Source organism: Castor canadensis, chromosome X, assembly GCF_047511655.1.
Source record: "Castor canadensis chromosome X, mCasCan1.hap1v2, whole genome shotgun sequence".
Lineage (NCBI taxonomy): Eukaryota > Metazoa > Chordata > Mammalia > Rodentia > Castoridae > Castor > Castor canadensis.
This window is the reverse complement of record NC_133405.1, coordinates 25,636,853-25,653,915: the sequence shown is the minus strand read 5'-3', so window position 1 is coordinate 25,653,915 and position 17,063 is coordinate 25,636,853. Positions and strand designations below refer to the sequence as shown.

The 17,063-nt window shown below is 36.4% G+C and overlaps 1 protein-coding gene and 1 long non-coding RNA gene across 2 annotated transcripts in view; both read right to left on the bottom strand.

The window, feature by feature from the left end:
• The window catches only part of Smarca1 (SNF2 related chromatin remodeling ATPase 1), a 630,075-nt gene that overhangs the window by 435,895 nt on the left and 177,117 nt on the right, over nt 1–17,063 (bottom strand). The gene's annotated exons all lie outside the window — the stretch shown is intronic.
• Nucleotides 7,961–17,063, bottom strand: part of LOC141419681 (uncharacterized) — a 39,487-nt gene continuing 30,384 nt past the window's right edge. Inside the window, exon 4 of the long non-coding RNA XR_012444300.1 lies at nt 7,961–15,443. This is a non-coding gene — a long non-coding RNA (uncharacterized lncRNA). The remainder of the gene's footprint in view (nt 15,444–17,063) is intronic.

Genomic DNA, 17,063 nt, shown 5'->3' with positions numbered 1-17,063 from the left:
GCATCAAAGACAAAGAGAGGTTCTGAAAGCTTCCATAAAGGAAGGGGTGGGGCTATTCAAAGAAATGAGAATAAAAATGGCATGCTAATGTTTTCCTCAAAACTTTTTATTTTGAAAAAACTTTAACCTACTGAATAGTGGAAAGACTAGTGAAAGGAATGTCCATATATAATTCACCTAGATTTGCCAATTGTTACCATTCTAACACATTTAATTTCAATAGGCAGGGAGGTGCATAGGTAGATTGGTGAATACAATCCAGAAGAATGAAAACAGGAAATCCCAGAATGACACTTGTATAACTGGAGAAGTTCTAACCAGTTCAGACAGAAGGAAGACAGTAAATGAACTTAAAGGAGGGAAATCTCCAGGAAAAAGGTCATACGATAGATGAGTTAAAATGATGGAATGTTAGATAGGGAAAAAGACAGATTGGGAGATATGTTTGATAGAGTAACTTGGAAAAATTAAAAACAAAATTTGTTATTGTAATAATACAAAAACTGATTCCAGTTTAACAAAAAATAGTGGCATGCTTTTATTGAGAGAGTAAAAAAAAGAAGGTAAAATATATGAGAAAGCTAAATCCTTATCTACCACCACAAAAAAATCAATAGATATCAAAATTTCAGATCAATAAGTAGAGGAATGTGCATATTATTTAGAAATATGGAAGTAAATAACAGAAAAAAATAGCTGAATATGTTGAAAGTGGTTGTTTCCAAACAGTGAAACCCAGGAGTACATAAGGAAGGGGAAGGCAGCTACAAATTCTCTCATAAGTCCCTTGACTTTCCAAACAATGCAAAAATATTATTTTGGTTTTAAAAACAAACACATGACTTGTACACCTTAGAAGATAATAGAAGAGATGAACCAAATTGAGTTATGACACATGTACACAACTGGAAGGGGTAAGAGGTGGGGAAATTGTGAAGGAAGGTGAAAACAGGGTACAAATACTGTGCACATATGTATATAAATGGAAAAATGATACCCGTTGAAACTATTCCAGGAACAGGGGGAGGGAAGATGAAGAAGTATGGTAGAGGGGTTGAAATCAAGTACAATATATTTGATATATTATAAGAACTTTTATAAATGCCACAATGTACCCCCATCCAGCACAACAATAAAAAAAATTACCCACAAAAAAGAAGGTAGAGTAGATATAGGTCTCCCTATATCCCCCCTAAATTCAAAGGACGTCCCTGAAAAGCATATATAAAACATATAGCGTACGACTTTTGAAGGTAGAGAGAAGAAGACAGACCAAATAGGGACACAACATAAGTTCCTTGAGTTTTCTCTTTGCCTAGTATAGTCTAGAATCAGAGACAAAGAAGCTGACAACCCAGAAATACCAATGGATACAGAAAAAAGAAAACACCAACTAAAAGCCTGCTTTCTTTAACCTAAGGACTACGAATGCCTAGTGAGACAGAAAACTTTTAGAAAGTTACTGTGGCTCTACCTTTACCTATGCCAGCAAAGCCCAATTGAAAAATCTAGAGTTTGACTCTTGCAAGATTGTAAAAAACTACTGGCAAACCCCTACTGGAGGAGTACCAGAGAAGAACATGTACAGAATTGGCACTTCATCCCTACTGTGGTGGGGATAATGGATCCTCCCCCCATTAGCAGTGATCACTTGAGAAACCTGGACTCCCACATATCCTCAGCAATAATTAGATCCCCCTCCCCCTTCCCACTGGAGTGATGGAGTGGAAGCCAAATGGGAAGCAATAACAAATCATTCCTATCTTCACACTCAGGAAATTATAAGTGGATGTCTAGTGTGGAGCCAGAACTCCCACCCTTGTGCAGCAGTAATGAAGATCCTCCCCTTAGGTGTCAAGAAAGGCCAAGGGGAATACATACACTTCTACCTCCCTCTGAAAAAAATTAGGTGGCATCCCAATTCAACTGAGTATGAGTATGGAAAGAAGCCAGCTAAAAAGAGAAAGTTTAAGTAAGTTTTAGAGCTTTATAACGTATTAGTCAAAATGTCCAAATTTTACTCAAAACTCACTTGTCATGCCAGGAACCAAGAAGATCTTGAATTGAATGAGAAAAGATAATCAATAGACAGCAATACCAAGGTGATACAAATTTTAGAATCATCTAACAAGGATTATAAGCAGTTGTGTTACTCATCTTTCTGTCACTGTGATAAAATATCTGAGAAAAATTGTTTAAAAGAACTGAGGCCAATAGGAAAAGGGGAACAGGTACTAGAGAAAAGGTTAGATCAAAAAGAATTAACCTAGAAGGTAACACCCACGCACAGGAAATCAATGTGAGTCAATGCCCTGTATAGCTATCCTTATCTCAACCAGCAAAAACCCTTGTTCCTTCCTATTATTGCTTATACTCTCTCTACAACAAAATTAGAAATAAGGCAAAATAGTTTCTGCTGGGTATTGAGGGGGTCGGGGGGAGAGGGAGGGGGCGGAGTGGGTGGTAAGGGAGGGGGTGGGGGCAGTGGGGAAAAATGAACCAAGCCTTGTATGCACATATGAATAATAAAAGAAAAATGAAAAAAAAAAATAAATGTCCTAATTATATCCATGGAGATACTCTCAAAATAAAAAAGAAAAATTGTTTAAAAGAAGTAAAGGTTTATTTGGCTCACTGGTTCAGAGGTTTTAGTCCATGGTAAACCGGCTCTCATGCTTTGGGCCTGTAGTGAGGCAGAACATCATGGCAGTGGGAGTATATAGCAGAGGAGGCTGCTGTCCTCTTGGCAGTCATGAAGCAAAGGCGGAAGAGGGAGGAAGGGGTCAGGAACAATGTCACACCTTTAAGGGCTCACTCCTTCAAATAGGTCCCACCATTACCTCCCAAAAGCCTATCAAATTATGAGCCCATCTAGCAGCTAATGCATTAAAAAGGGTAGAGTGCTCCTGATGTAATAATTTTCCCAAATTTTCAGAACCTTGGTGCATTAGGGATCAAACCTTCAACACATGAGCCTTTGGGGAACATTTTTTTAAATTTAATTTTATCAATTTTATATTTACTTACATGTGTATATGCTATTTGGGCCACCTTCCCCATCACCCCCTTCCTGTGTCTCCAGACAGAATGTTCTGCCCTCTTGTTCTCCAATTTTGTTGAAGGAAAAACATAAAAGATAATAAAAACATGGTGTTTTTGCTAGTTTGAGATGAAGGCAGGGAGGTTCCTTGTGTTGTTTCCATGCATATGTGTGTTACAATCCAAACTGGCGCATCTCTACCAGACCTCTTCACTACTTCCTAGTCTGGAGGACATTTTAGATTTAAACCATAATGACAGTCATCATAAACAAGCTTCAGTTAGCACTTATAAAGTCATTTGAAACAAATGAAAAAATTAGATTTAGGAAAGTAATCAAAAATCTAAAAAAAGAAATAGAATACATAACAGGAAAATGGAAAATTTAGAACTAAAAAATAGAGTATAAATCTCAATTTAAGGGCCCAACAATGTAATGGAGCAGAGAGAGGAAAGAATTCATGAACTATAAAATATAACAACAGAAATTACCCAATTTGAAAACATAAGAATCATAGACAGCACATAGAAAATAAAAAATAAAAAGGCACAATTAAATTCTAACATATTAGTAATTGCATCAAATATAAATGATCTAAATGTATGAATAAAAAGGTAGGAATCAGCATGACCCAACTCCATGCTGTCTCTAAGAAACTCGCTTTAAATATTATGACATAAACAAGTTGAAAGTATAAGGTGAAGAAAGGATATGCAAAAATCTATCAAAGGAGAATAGGAATAGCTATAGTAATATCAGATAAAATAGTCTCTGGATCAAATATGGACCTAGAACTAAATAACATAATCATCCAACAGTATCTAATGGACATATAAAGGCACTACAGCCAACAAGAGCAGAATACAAATTCTTTTCAAGTGCTCATGGAACTTATCAGCATAGACCATATCCATGGCCAAAAAAAAGCCTTAACAAATTTAAGTCAGACAAAGTATTATCTCCAATTGCAACAGAATCAAACAAGAAATGAAAAATGCAAATTAACTGCACAAATTCTTTCCAAATGAAGAACTACGAATAACCAGTAAATACATTAAAAAATGTTCAACATACTTGGCCATGAAGGAAATGCAAATCAAAACTACACTGAGATTTCACCTTACCGGAGTCAGAATGGTTACCATTAAGAAAACAAATAACAAATGCTGATGAAGATGTGCATAGGGAGAGGAACACTTATGCACTATTGGTGAGAGTGTAAATTAGTACAGCTACTATGGAAATTGGTATGGAATTTCCTCAAAAAATTAAAAACATAACTTCCATGTGATCCCGTCATATATATATATATATATATATATATATATATATATATATATATATATATGTGTGTATATCATATGTGTACATCAATGGATGAATGGAAAGATAATGTGGTATATATACACAATGGAATTTTACTCAGCTATTAAGAAGAAAGAGGACTAGAGGCATGGTTCAAATTGTAAACCAAGTGTGAGGCCCTGAGTTCAAAGCCCAATACTGCCAAAAAACAAGAATGAAATTATGTCATTTGTAGAAAAATGTATGGAACTGGAGATCATTGTGTTAAATGAAATAAGCCAGTTCCAAAAAGACAAGTAGTATATTTTATTCCATTAGTGGAAGCTAGGGGAAAACAACAACAAAAAACCAAGGTCATAAAAGTAAAAGAGGGACTAGGGAAATAGAAGGGGAAGAGAAATGGGGAGAGATAAAAGGGTTTGATAAGAAAGAGTAATAAAAGGGTGAATATGATCAAAGTACATCATATGCATAAATGAAAGTGTCATGAGGCTACCCCTTACCTATGTACAATTTTATATATGCCAAGAAAAAAAGGAAAATTTCCAAGCACTTGGGAAAATAAACCACCCACTTCTACATAATTCATGAGTCAAAGAAGAAGCCTCAGTGGATATTTTAAATGCCTTAAAATGAATCAAAATGAAAGCACAACACATTAAAAGTTGTGGGACGCAGCACTACACAGACATTAGAAAAGAGGAAAAGTCTGAAGTCAATAGTCAGCTCCTGGCTCAAGAACTTAGAAAAGAAAAACCAAAATAAACCCAAAGCAAGCAGAGGGAGCAAATAATATAGATAAGAGCAGAAGTCAAGGAAATTGAAAATAGAAAAACAATAAAGTCAATGAAATGAAGGTTATTACTTTGAAGAAACTGATAAAGTTGACACAGCTCTAGAAAGGTTGACACAGAGAAAATTGACAACCCAATTTAATTACATCAGAAATAAAATGGGAAATCACTACAAACTTTACAGACATCAAAAGAACATTAAGGGAGTATCATGAACAATGCATCCTAAATAAATTTGACAAGTTTAGATGATATGAGCCAATTCTTACCTCACTCAACATAAAATATAAAATTTGAATGGCACTATATATAATTTGAAGTAGCAATTTAATAACTCCCCCAAAAGAAATCTCCAGATCCAAATGGCTTCACTAGAAAAGCATACCAAATATTTAAGAAAGAATTATCACCAATTCCACACAATATCTCCTAGACAATAAGAGAGAAAACTTCTTAATTCATTTTATAAAGCTAGAGTTATCCTAATATCAAAACCAGATAAAGATAATACATGTACTGACCAATATATCTCATGAATATAAATACAAAAATCCCTAATAAAATATTAGAGAAAAATTAGCAGTACACAAAAATAATCACACAGCATGATCAAGTAGGGTTTGCACCAGGGATGCAAAACTGGTACATTAGAAAAATCAGTCAGTGTATCCCACCATGTTAACAGGCTAAAGAAGAAAAATCATATGATCATGTCATCAATAAATGATAAAGCCCGTTTGACAAAATTCAACACCCATTTATGATCAAAATTCTCAGAAAAATAGAAATAAAGAACTTTCTCAAGTTGATATACAGTACTTACATAAAATTTATAGCTATCATCATACTCACAATGAAGACTAGTTTTCCCCTATGACTGAGAACAAAGCAAACATGTGTGTTCTAACTGTTCTTACTCAAAATAATGTTTGAAGGTCTAGCCATTGCAATAAGACAAAAGGAAGTAAAAGGAATACAAATGAAAGATTGAAAGAAAAGTATCCCTATTTGAAGATGACATGATTGTCTACATGGAATAGCCCAAGAAACCTGTAAAAGCACCCAAAACTTGTAAGTGAATTCAGAAAGTTCACAGGACAGAAGATAATCACTCAAAACTCCAGTGGGAGAGATGGAGAAAGGTTAAATCAGGTGGGTTCCAAGTTATAGTTAGATAGAAGCAAAAACTCTGGTGTACTACTGCATAGTATGGTGACAACAGGTAATAATTATGTACAAAATATTTCTAAAAGCTAGAATAAAAGATTTTGAAAATTTAAAAAAATGGATGTGATGGTTCACTTCTGTAATCCCAGATATTCAGAAAGTGGAGATGGGAGAATTGCAGTGTGAAGCCAGCCCCAGCAAAAAGTTGACAAGACTCCAATCTTCACAAACTGGATGCGGTGGTGTTTTCACCACAAAAAAACTAATAAATGTTTGAGGAGACAAATGTTTCACCTGATTTAAACATTATGCAAGGTATACATGTATTGAACACTACATTAACGTGCAACTTTTATGTTTTGTGTATCAGTTAAAATAAAAATAAAATTTCTTTGAAGATAAATGCTTAAGTGTAAACCTAACAAAAACACAAAGGTAGTTTTATACACATGCTGAAAACTACACAATGCTAATGAAAGAAACAAAAAGCATTCTAAATAAATGAAGACATATCTACTGATTTAATGCAGTTTCTTTTTTCCCTTTTTTTTTTTTTGCAGGACTGGGGTTTGAACTTAGTGACTTGTACTTGCGTGGCCAGCACTCTACTACTTGTGCCACATCCCAAGCCCTTTTTTGCTTTATTTATTTATTTTGGATAGGATCTCATGTTTTTGCCTAAGGCTGACCTCAGAGCACAATCCTCTTACCTATGCTTCTCACATAGCTGGGATCACAGGAGTGCACTGCCATGCCAGCTTGTTAGTTGAGATGAGGGTCTTGCTAAACTTTTGCCCAAGCTGGCCTTGAACTGTGAACCTCTCATCTGCAACTACCAAGTAGTTGCGATTACAGCTGTGAGCCACCACGCCCAGGCCTTAATGCAATTTCTATTTTAAAATACCAGCAAGATTTTTATAGATAATTCCAACATTTATATGGAAAGGCAAATGAACTAGAATAGCTGTAACAATTTTAAAGAAAAATTCAGTAGGAAAAAACAGTCTACCTAATTTCAAGACTTACAATTATAGTAATCAAAGTATAGTATTGGCATAGGGATGGACATATAAATCAATGAAATAAAATGAAGAACCCACAAATAGATTCACTCAACCAATTTTTGGACAAAGGTGCAAAAACAATTCAATGAAAGAAAGACAACAAATGGTACCAGAGCTATTGGGCACCCATAGTCCAAGTATAAACCTTCGCTTAAATCTTATATCATATATAAAAATTAATTCAAAATTGATTATGGACTTAAATGCCAAACATTAAACCATGAAACCTTTAAGAGCTAAGCAAAGAGTTCTTACATTTGAAAACAAAAGCACAATCCATAAAGGAAAGTAGGTAAATTGGGCTTTAACAAAATTAAGAACTTTTGCTCTGTGAATGACTCTGCTAAAAGAATGAAAAATACAGCGGCAGAGTGAGAGGAGAGGAGATATTTGCAAAGTACAATGTGTCAAAAATCAAACTTTAAAAATTATACTTTGAAAAAGGAGAAAGCCACCCCATATAGCTGCCTGTTCTTCACGTTACTCCTTGGGAGTTCTGTCCTTGGTGGGTTTTTTTTTTTCATACTCTACATACTAACCCTGCATAAATTCTGCATTTACTCTACTAGTTTATGTGTGTGTGTATATATATGAACTATGGGGTTAAGGGTAGACTGTCAAGAATGGAAAACTGGCCACTTAAAGCTGCATATAGCCTGTAGATGGCTTTTGTTTGGTTGGCTTACAATATTTTTTTTAACTTGCTGGAGCAGGGTGTGTGCTCATCTCTTCCTTTTGTGTTAACCCCAGCGAAAATTATCCATTCATGTTACCTGCCAGGAGGATCCTGTAGACAATTCAGATTGTGACTTCCAAATACTTACTGATGGCTCTCAAAACTGTATTTGTAGCCCAAACTACATTCCTATGCTCTGAATAATATATCCAACTTTTTGCCATTATCTCCATTTGGATATCTGACAAGTACCTCACATGCAACATGAAAAAACTAAGTTCAGGACTTCCCCCTCAAATCATAACCTACTGGATTCCTCCTCTCAGTGAATGACACTCCCTGACACCCAAGTTGAAGGCAGAAAGTCATACTCGCTCTCTATTATCCACTTATCTTTACATACATCTGCTTAGCAAGTCCTGTCAATTCTATACCCTAAATCTCTCTCAAGTGCGTGCTCTCATCTTTCTCCCCACTACCATATTTTTAACTCAGTGTCTAGTCACATCCATTTGGGTCATTGCAATAGCTTCTATAGGGCATTTCATAATCAAGTGCCTGTTGAACCCCAGGTCAGCTCTTCATAACTCAATTCACATCATAGGTTCAAGTCTAGCACTCCCAGGAATGCTCCAGATTCTCTATGCCTCAGTAACTTTTCATGCTGTCTCTGCTTGAAATATCTTTCCATTTCTTTCATTTCAGGAAAACCTACATTCTTTTTCAGATCTCAACTCAGACATTACCATCTCTAGAATAAATGCCTTTCTTGAGACTTCATGTCCTATCTAGGATAGGTGCCCTCACATCTCTCACTCATCTCCTTTATTAAAATAATTTCACTATGGGCAGGGAAGAGACTCAACACCATATTCCACATGGGGTTTTTTTTTAAGTACCTGATACACAAGAGTATCAGCAATTTTTAAATGAATGGTTGCCTGAATGAAGTCTATCTCCATAGGACTGGTACCCAAAGGTCTTTGCAATCAGGCTCCAATCTCCATTTTTATCCATATCTCTCACTGTATCACTACATGAATGTAATGTGCCAAACAATGTACACAATCAAGAATATCACATTATAGCTTTGGTTTTCCTGACTTTTGTGTGTGTGTGGTACTGGGGTTTGAACTCAGAGCCTCATGTTTGCTAGGCAGGCGCTCTACCACTTGAGCCACAACTCCAGTCCACATTATAGCTTTGGACTGGGAAGAAAGTTTGTAAAACTTAATAGCCGTATTCACAAATTTAAATAAATTGCCACCATGACTGTAGAATAAGTAACCAAATTGGATTACTTCATTCTCTGAAAGACCCACTATTGATTCCCTACCTCTACACCTGCCCACTGTCTCCTCAATATCTCTTCTTACAGAGTTACAAGTCTTTTAAAATGTATCTAGCAGGTTTTTAGATTTTACCAGAATTTTCTCCCTGAAAATCTTCTAAGTCTATCCCACATCTGGCAAATTAAACACTATCTTCTTGAAACCTAACTAGCTCTACCTAGCCTAAGCAGAAGTGATTATTCCTTCCACTGAGCTCTTCCACGCCTTAGATTGTCTGATAACTATCCAATTTTATCTTGCTTTGTAATTTTTGTGTGCATAGCTCTTATCCCTTCTTATCCCCTTCCATATCCCCTTTCAAGTAAAGAGCATGTCTTTTTTGACCTTTGGATGCCCTCTAGTATCCTGAAATTAACAGGTACTCAATGCATATTTTAAATGAGTATTAAGTAAAATCAGATTAGGGGCAGCATTCTAACTAGTATAAGTTCCTTTGGCATTTGATCATCAGCCCCAAAGCCAACTGCTTTGTGAACTTGAAAAAATAAAAATTAAGCTCATCCCATTTACAAATATTAAGATAGGGAAAAGGGGGCTGCAAAGTCACTGAGAAGAATAGATGCTTTGGTTTCATTTCTAAAATCAAAGCTACAGAAACCATTTCCACATAGCCTGCTCAGATGGTGAAGTGATCATTTCAGGTTCCAATGGAAACTATATTGGCAACTCAGAGGCATCTCTTCAAACCCTGAGTAGGTCCCCTGGAGGCTTCCTGAGATAAAGAGTTATAATTTAATTTGCCATTGCATAACCGAGTCACGGAAAGCACCAAGGAGCTCACGTTTTTATTCCCTTCATAGTAGACATTTAATTATATGATAATTACTTACAACTTCTACTTTTATAAAATGTAAATTACACTTCACTCAAAAATGCAAGATGAGCATTTAAAAGACTTCACTAAATAGGTTAAAGAATTTTTTAACATTTTTCCCAGGCAAAGCATTTAAAAAGCAATATACCTTTAAAGTACACTTTCATTTAGAAATCGGGAAAGTTGGGTACTTAATGAAAGGCTGAAAGAGAGAAAAGATTCCAAGAAAAAAAAATATATAGTGGGTTCTAAGCAAGGTCAATGGCCTCAGTAAATTCAAAGCCTCATTGCTCATAATAAGCCAACCCATTTTATCAACTGTCCCTACTGGTAGTTCCGTTAATTCAGTGTTACTGGCAAGACTAAAGAAAAAAAGAAAGTGATGGCAATGATAAAGACTCATTTGACTGACTGCATTTGGAACAAAGTCAAATGTATCTTATTATTCTTGTATATCAACCTTTTCCTCTTATATTAAAATTATGGTCCCCTAACAAATGTCAGGTGATTGGGAACATCATCATTATTATTATTTCCACTGCTACATTATGCATTGTGTTAGCTTTCTATTGCTGTGACAAAATCCCTGAGAGAAATCAACTTAAGGGTAAAAGGTTCACTTTGGCTCATGATTTCAGAGGTTTAAGTTCGTGGTTGCTTGTCCCCATCACACTGGGCCTGAGGTTTTGTGCCCCTCATGGTGGCCAGGAAGAAGAAGAAGAAGAAGAAGAAGAAGAAGAGAGACTCATTTTATAACAAAGCCCTTTGCCCAAAACTCGTTAAGTTATGAATCCATAAATGGATCAGTCCATTAACATATTATCCAATCTCCTCCCAAAGGTCCCACCTCTGAACATGGCTTCTTTGGGGAACAAGCCTTCAACACACAAGCATTTGGGGGACATTTAAGATCAAAACGGTTAACAATGCATTTAAGTAGAAAACCTAGTCTGGGGAACCCAAAGCCAAAGGCTGACTCAAAGGAATCATGAATCATTCTTCTGGAACTTTGTGCCATGCATCCAGAGGGTTTATGATTATTTATTGCCAGCTCAAAATGTAAAAGTGATCAGTTTTACTCTCCATGATACTTGTCTTCGATGGCTCATCCAGGATCTTGAGGAAAAAAAACTTCAAAGAAAGTAGGAAATATAAAAGAGCCAGAAGGGGAAAGAGATAACTAAAATTTTCAGGTGAGAAATATATAGAAATTTTGGTAAATTATTTGCCATAGTTTGATCACAAATTAGGAATTCAAGGCCAACTATTACTGATGGTAACAAAACACCACTTACTTGATTTTGTTACTTTCAAAATATTTTCACATAAAATTATAGATTGCTAGAGCTAAAATGAATGTCAAAATGTAACCATCTTTTAATATACACTTGTTATTTTTATAAACTCTTATCAAAGTATAACATATATATAATAAAAGTAAGTCTTAATTGTATAGACGGATGACATTTATTAAGTGAACACATATCTGTGTTACTTCCACCTTGATCAAAATTTGGAATAGTATCATCATGTCAAAAACCTCTCTCATGCCCATCTTTGTCTTCTACCTCTATTCTGATTTCTATCACCATAGATTGATTTTGCCTATGTTTACACTTGATATAAATAGATTCTGTTTTTATCTGACTTCTTTCTCAACCTTATATCTGTGAGTATAATCCATGTTGTTTGATGTTGCAGTGTTTTAATTTTTAATTGTTGCACAATATTCTATTGTGTGAGTATGCCACAACTTACTTATCTATTATAATATGCATGAACACTTAGATTGCTTTCAGTATGGTGCTATTAAAACTCATGCTGCCGTAAACACTTTGCACATGTCTTTTTGTGCTCATGAGTGTGCATTTCTGACAAGTATGTACATAGGAACTGACTTGTTAGGTAACTGAGTACACAAATTTTCAACTTAAATAGATACTGCCCATTTTTCTGAAGTGTTTGCACCAATTCACATTCAAATCAATGGTGTATGATAATACTTTGTGCTGGTGATCTTTTTAATATTATCTGTCCTAATAGGTGTTGTTGGTACCTCATTGTGGTCTTAATTTTTATTTTCCTGATGACTAGTTATGCTTACTGACCATTTTGTTCTCTTCTTTGGTGAAATACCTGTTCAAGTCTTTAAATATTTTTAAACTGGGCTGTCGTTTTCTTATCAAGCTGTAGAATTCTTTATGTATTCTGGATTCCAGACCTTTGCCAGTTATATATATTGGAAATATTTTCTCTAGCCCTTGTTTATCTTTTCACTCTCTTGTAGTTTTAAATGAATAGAGACTTTCTACTTCAATAAAGTCCAAAAGAGAGGGCTGAGATTTCCCATGTAAGGAATTTAAAAAGAGAAATCACTATAGATATTATATATGGTAAAATATTATAAGAAGATAATACAAACAACCCTATGCCAACTCATTTGATAGTTTATATACTATCAATTTCATCCTATAAACTATCACCACTATATAAAGGAAAAACTTAGAAAATGGCCTCTAGGTTCGTACTTCTCAAATATGGAAGGATACCACTTCATTTATTCAACACTTGCTTACATCTTATAAATGTCACATATTTTATGAGGGGATAGAGATACCTCAAAGAACAAAAAAGATCAATCCTTGCCTTCATGAAGCCTACAAACTATGGAGAAAGCAAACATTAACAATCACCTTAATAAAGCATAATCATTATACCAAGTGGTATGTGGAATAGTTGCAAGGTGCTATGCATGAGTATAATGGAGAATTAATTAGACTAGGGGAACATGGAAATTCTATCTGAAAGAGTTACATATAAGCTGAAACTTAAAAGATAGTTTGTTAGGTGAAGGGTAGTGGAAGAGCAGGGAGGATGAAAAAGGAAAAATTCAGAAAGAATGAATGCCCCTCACACACACACACATGAACACTTAACACACAGTCTACCTAGAGCAGTGCGACCCAATGATTCAACTGCTTCAATGATTCAATAGTTTCAATAATTCTGAATTCTAAAGCCAATATGAAAGGAGGCAGAGTGAAATTAACTCGAAACGGAAGTAGCCCTGAGGTTTGGAAAACAGAAATAAAAGAGGTACCTAGAGCTTCACGACTGTGTCCTCAGAACTGGCAAGGCTACCAAAGTTTTACAGATTCTACAAATAAGGAGTATAGGCACCCTGTTCCTCAACAGTGCCCAGGGAAGTAACAGAACCTCAGGGGAAAATGGCAATGTGGTATCCAAAGAAGGCTATTCCAGGGCCCCCAACATAGACAGAAACCCCTGTTCTTCAACTTGGACCAGAATCAGCAGAGCTACTAGTCTTGAAGAGATTATACAGGCTTGGATAATGAATGCATCATTAGTGGTGACCAATTTATACAAGACCTGAGGAATCCCTGTGATTCTCCAAGATGCTCAGTACCTAACATAAGTTTGAAGACTTCAGTAGGGACTGAGATTGAACGTTCTATCAAATTTGGGTGGGGTTATGGTTTATGAGAAAATTCAATTACATGTAGAAAATGAAGGAGGTATTTATTTCACTCCATACTTGGGAGTAAAATGCATGTCTAGTATAAGATTTAATGTTGACAAGTCATAGTGGAATCCAGAAAGTCTCTCAAAGCAGTCTGAGCTGAGCTACAGGTGCCTTTGATAGGGCTCCCTTGGTAGTGAGCAGAGAAGAAGCAGTTAAATGTACAAGGCCAGTGCAGACAAATGCTCAGTGATTGAAAGAATTGATAGTCCTGGCCCTTTTCAGAAGCACATTCTGATTTTCAGAAATATACTTTTTCTATCATACCTCCATCTCTCCCACAGGAGAGACACATAGAAAGTTGGGCTGCATTATCTTAATCTATTGCTTCCCAGCAGTGAAAGTAGGCCTCCCAAGTGACTGTCAAGGTTGTTGGGGCAAAAATGTGCTTCATGCTTAACTGAGAAAGAAGCACCTCTGAGTTATGTGTCATTAGTGAATCCTAATGTCATTAGGTACAAGAATCAGAATTTGCATAGAAATCATTGCAGGGAAATGTTTCTTCCCCATGCCGGTATTGATTTCCCAGCACCGTTAGCTGCTTAATGCTACTGCTTTTAATTGATTACTCCAGGGGAGTCCCTCAATAGCAGGCTTCTTCAATTGAGACGCTAAGACATTCATTGAATGTGATTCGACAACCCCAATTGACTCTGGAGGCCTCTGCCTATCTATAGCATAATCACAGCAGCCCCACACAGTTTAATAAATAATGTGGCCCTTCCAAATGCAACACTTAGGCTATGCCTCCAGTTAAAAATATGAACCTGTCCACTTCTGGTTACCTGCTAAAAATCAATGGTCAACCATACATTTGTTACTACATGCAAAGTTGAATGTCTGAGGCTTGTTTTCAAACCTCTTCTTGTTTCACCCTCTATATATGATGGTGCCTGAGCTCACCATCCTGTATTAGTAAGTAGTTGAGTGACTTTATCTCAAATCTCCTTTGGCTAACCAGCGATGTTGCAGTATGCAGTATTTGGAACACCATTGTCAGTGCCAAGGACTAGAGAAGTTGCAAAGTGTTGGGGTTAAAGCACACTGATCTGAAGACAGCTCAGGGAGCATTAGCACTTCACTTCCAGCAGGAGCTTTTTGTTTTCTAATTCACTTTCTTCTAAATGTTGGCCTCAGGTAAAAGGATCTGGTTCATTAATTTAATCCAATTGATCAAATATAATGTGTCTTGGAGAGTCTGATGTAAATGTCAACCCACAAATGCAGATACCCAAAAACATTTTTATTATATCTCAGCCTATTTTGAGTCCTATTCCTCCAGGCAGTATAAAAGTTAATCTCGGTTAATTCAAGCTCTTCCCATAATTTCTGGGATTGTGACTGAGATAATCAGAAAGCATTTGATCTTCAGTTGTCTGCTGCTATTCACCTTGGAATCCACTGAAAGCACATGTGTGGCCTTGATTGTTTCTGCACGTGTGTTCCTCCCAAGCCTCAGTCATAGATGCACTAAGATCTCTGCTATGCCTCTTCAATCTTGAGCTGAAGTTCTCTCAGGATTGAGGGTCCCTTGTAGATACCTAGAAGACACTTGGTTCTTCCAATACTTCACCAGAGTCGAAAGAATTGTGAGGGGGTTTCAGGCCCTGTCTACTCAGAAAACACACTCCACCAACTGCTCTGGTGCCAGACTGGGTTCAGAGGAAATCTATGAGGCTTGCTGCTTCCCCTGTATGAAGAGAGGCAAGGCAAGTCACATCTGTTTTCAGATTTGTCTACCTCTACCCCTACCTATTGAGGATTATATTATTTCTTCAACCTGGATCTCAGCCTACAAGAGCAGATTTCAGCACCTTTGGTAGGAGATGCACCAATGACTCATTTTTTTTTGTCCTAATTCTCACTCCTCTCATATCCCATAGAATCTTCATTCATTTGAGGACAAGAAAACTAGCTTTCAGCTGGGCATGGTGATATACACCTGTAATCCTAGCACTTGGGAGGCTGAGATCATAAACTTGAGGCCAGGCTAGACTATTTACTGATACCCAGTCTCAAAAAAACAAGGCTGGGAATGTAGCTTAGTGGTAGTGCACTTGCTTAACATGAATAAGGCTCTGGATTTGATCCCCAGTATTGCAGGAAAAAAACCACTTTAGGCTACAGGCCTTAGTTCCTTACTGGCTATTGGCAGGTATGCTTGGCACATGGGTCTCTCCAAAGGCCATCTGAGGGCTTGAGCTTTGCATGTGCAAAGCCCTCGATTCTATCCTCAGGACCACAAAAAACAGAAAACATAGAAAAGAAAACTAGCTTTGGCTAATCTTGTATGTTTTCAAATCTACTGTGCATGTCATCAAATGTATTTCCTGAGTCCTTCAGGACTTTGGAATTTGGAGCTCAAAAGGTCTGGGTCCATAAACTCTAAATGTGCTTATAAAACTCAACATCTAAAATTTTACTTTTTTTGTTTTTGTCTCTTCTACTATATCAACCTTTCTTTTGGGTTGTGAGTATCTTTGCTAAGTATAGGAAGGACTAGGTATAAACATACCCAGTGGCTAATTTATTAAAATATTATCCCAACATGTTACCATGATAGAAACTAAAACAGACAAACAAAAAGACACAGTCCATATGCTAAATAGAATACAGCTTCATTATGGATACTATGGTTTATATATCTAAGACACAAAAAAAATACATCATCACATATAATCCAAGGATAGCTTAAATGATATTCTAAATGCAATAAAGAAGTCAAAGAAGAGAGCTATCAATATGAGCAATAGGGGTTAGAGACAGGTCCATGAAAAAGATCAACCTGAAAGGAGGAAGGAGAGGTGAAGAGGTAATAAATGAATAATTTCATCTTGAAACTTTTCTCCAGGCAAGTGTCATGCCCTTTTTATTAGGCTTTTTATGGTGTTTTTACTGTCCTCCTGTGGTTTTGATGAAAAAAATCCTATTCATGTATTCAAAATCTAATGTGCCCTAAAGCTTCATTCACTTATTGTTCACCACATACTTATTAAATACCTATCATATGCTGAGCCCCATGCTAGGCAGCATTAGGGGTATTTACATTGACTGAGAACAACCTGTATCTCCTACCAAGTGGAAACCACACAATGGGCAGCGTCATGTAGGGCACACTTGACTCTCACACTTGAGCTCTCACACTTGAGCAGGTCTCAGAATCACCTGGAGGGCTTAAAACACAGTACTGGGCTTCATTTCCATGGCTTCTGTTTCTGGGGCAGTGCCTAAGAATTTGCATTTCTAAGGAGTTCGCAGGTATGGTTGATGCTGCTTGTCTGGCAGAAACCAGTGGCATAATGATTAAGAA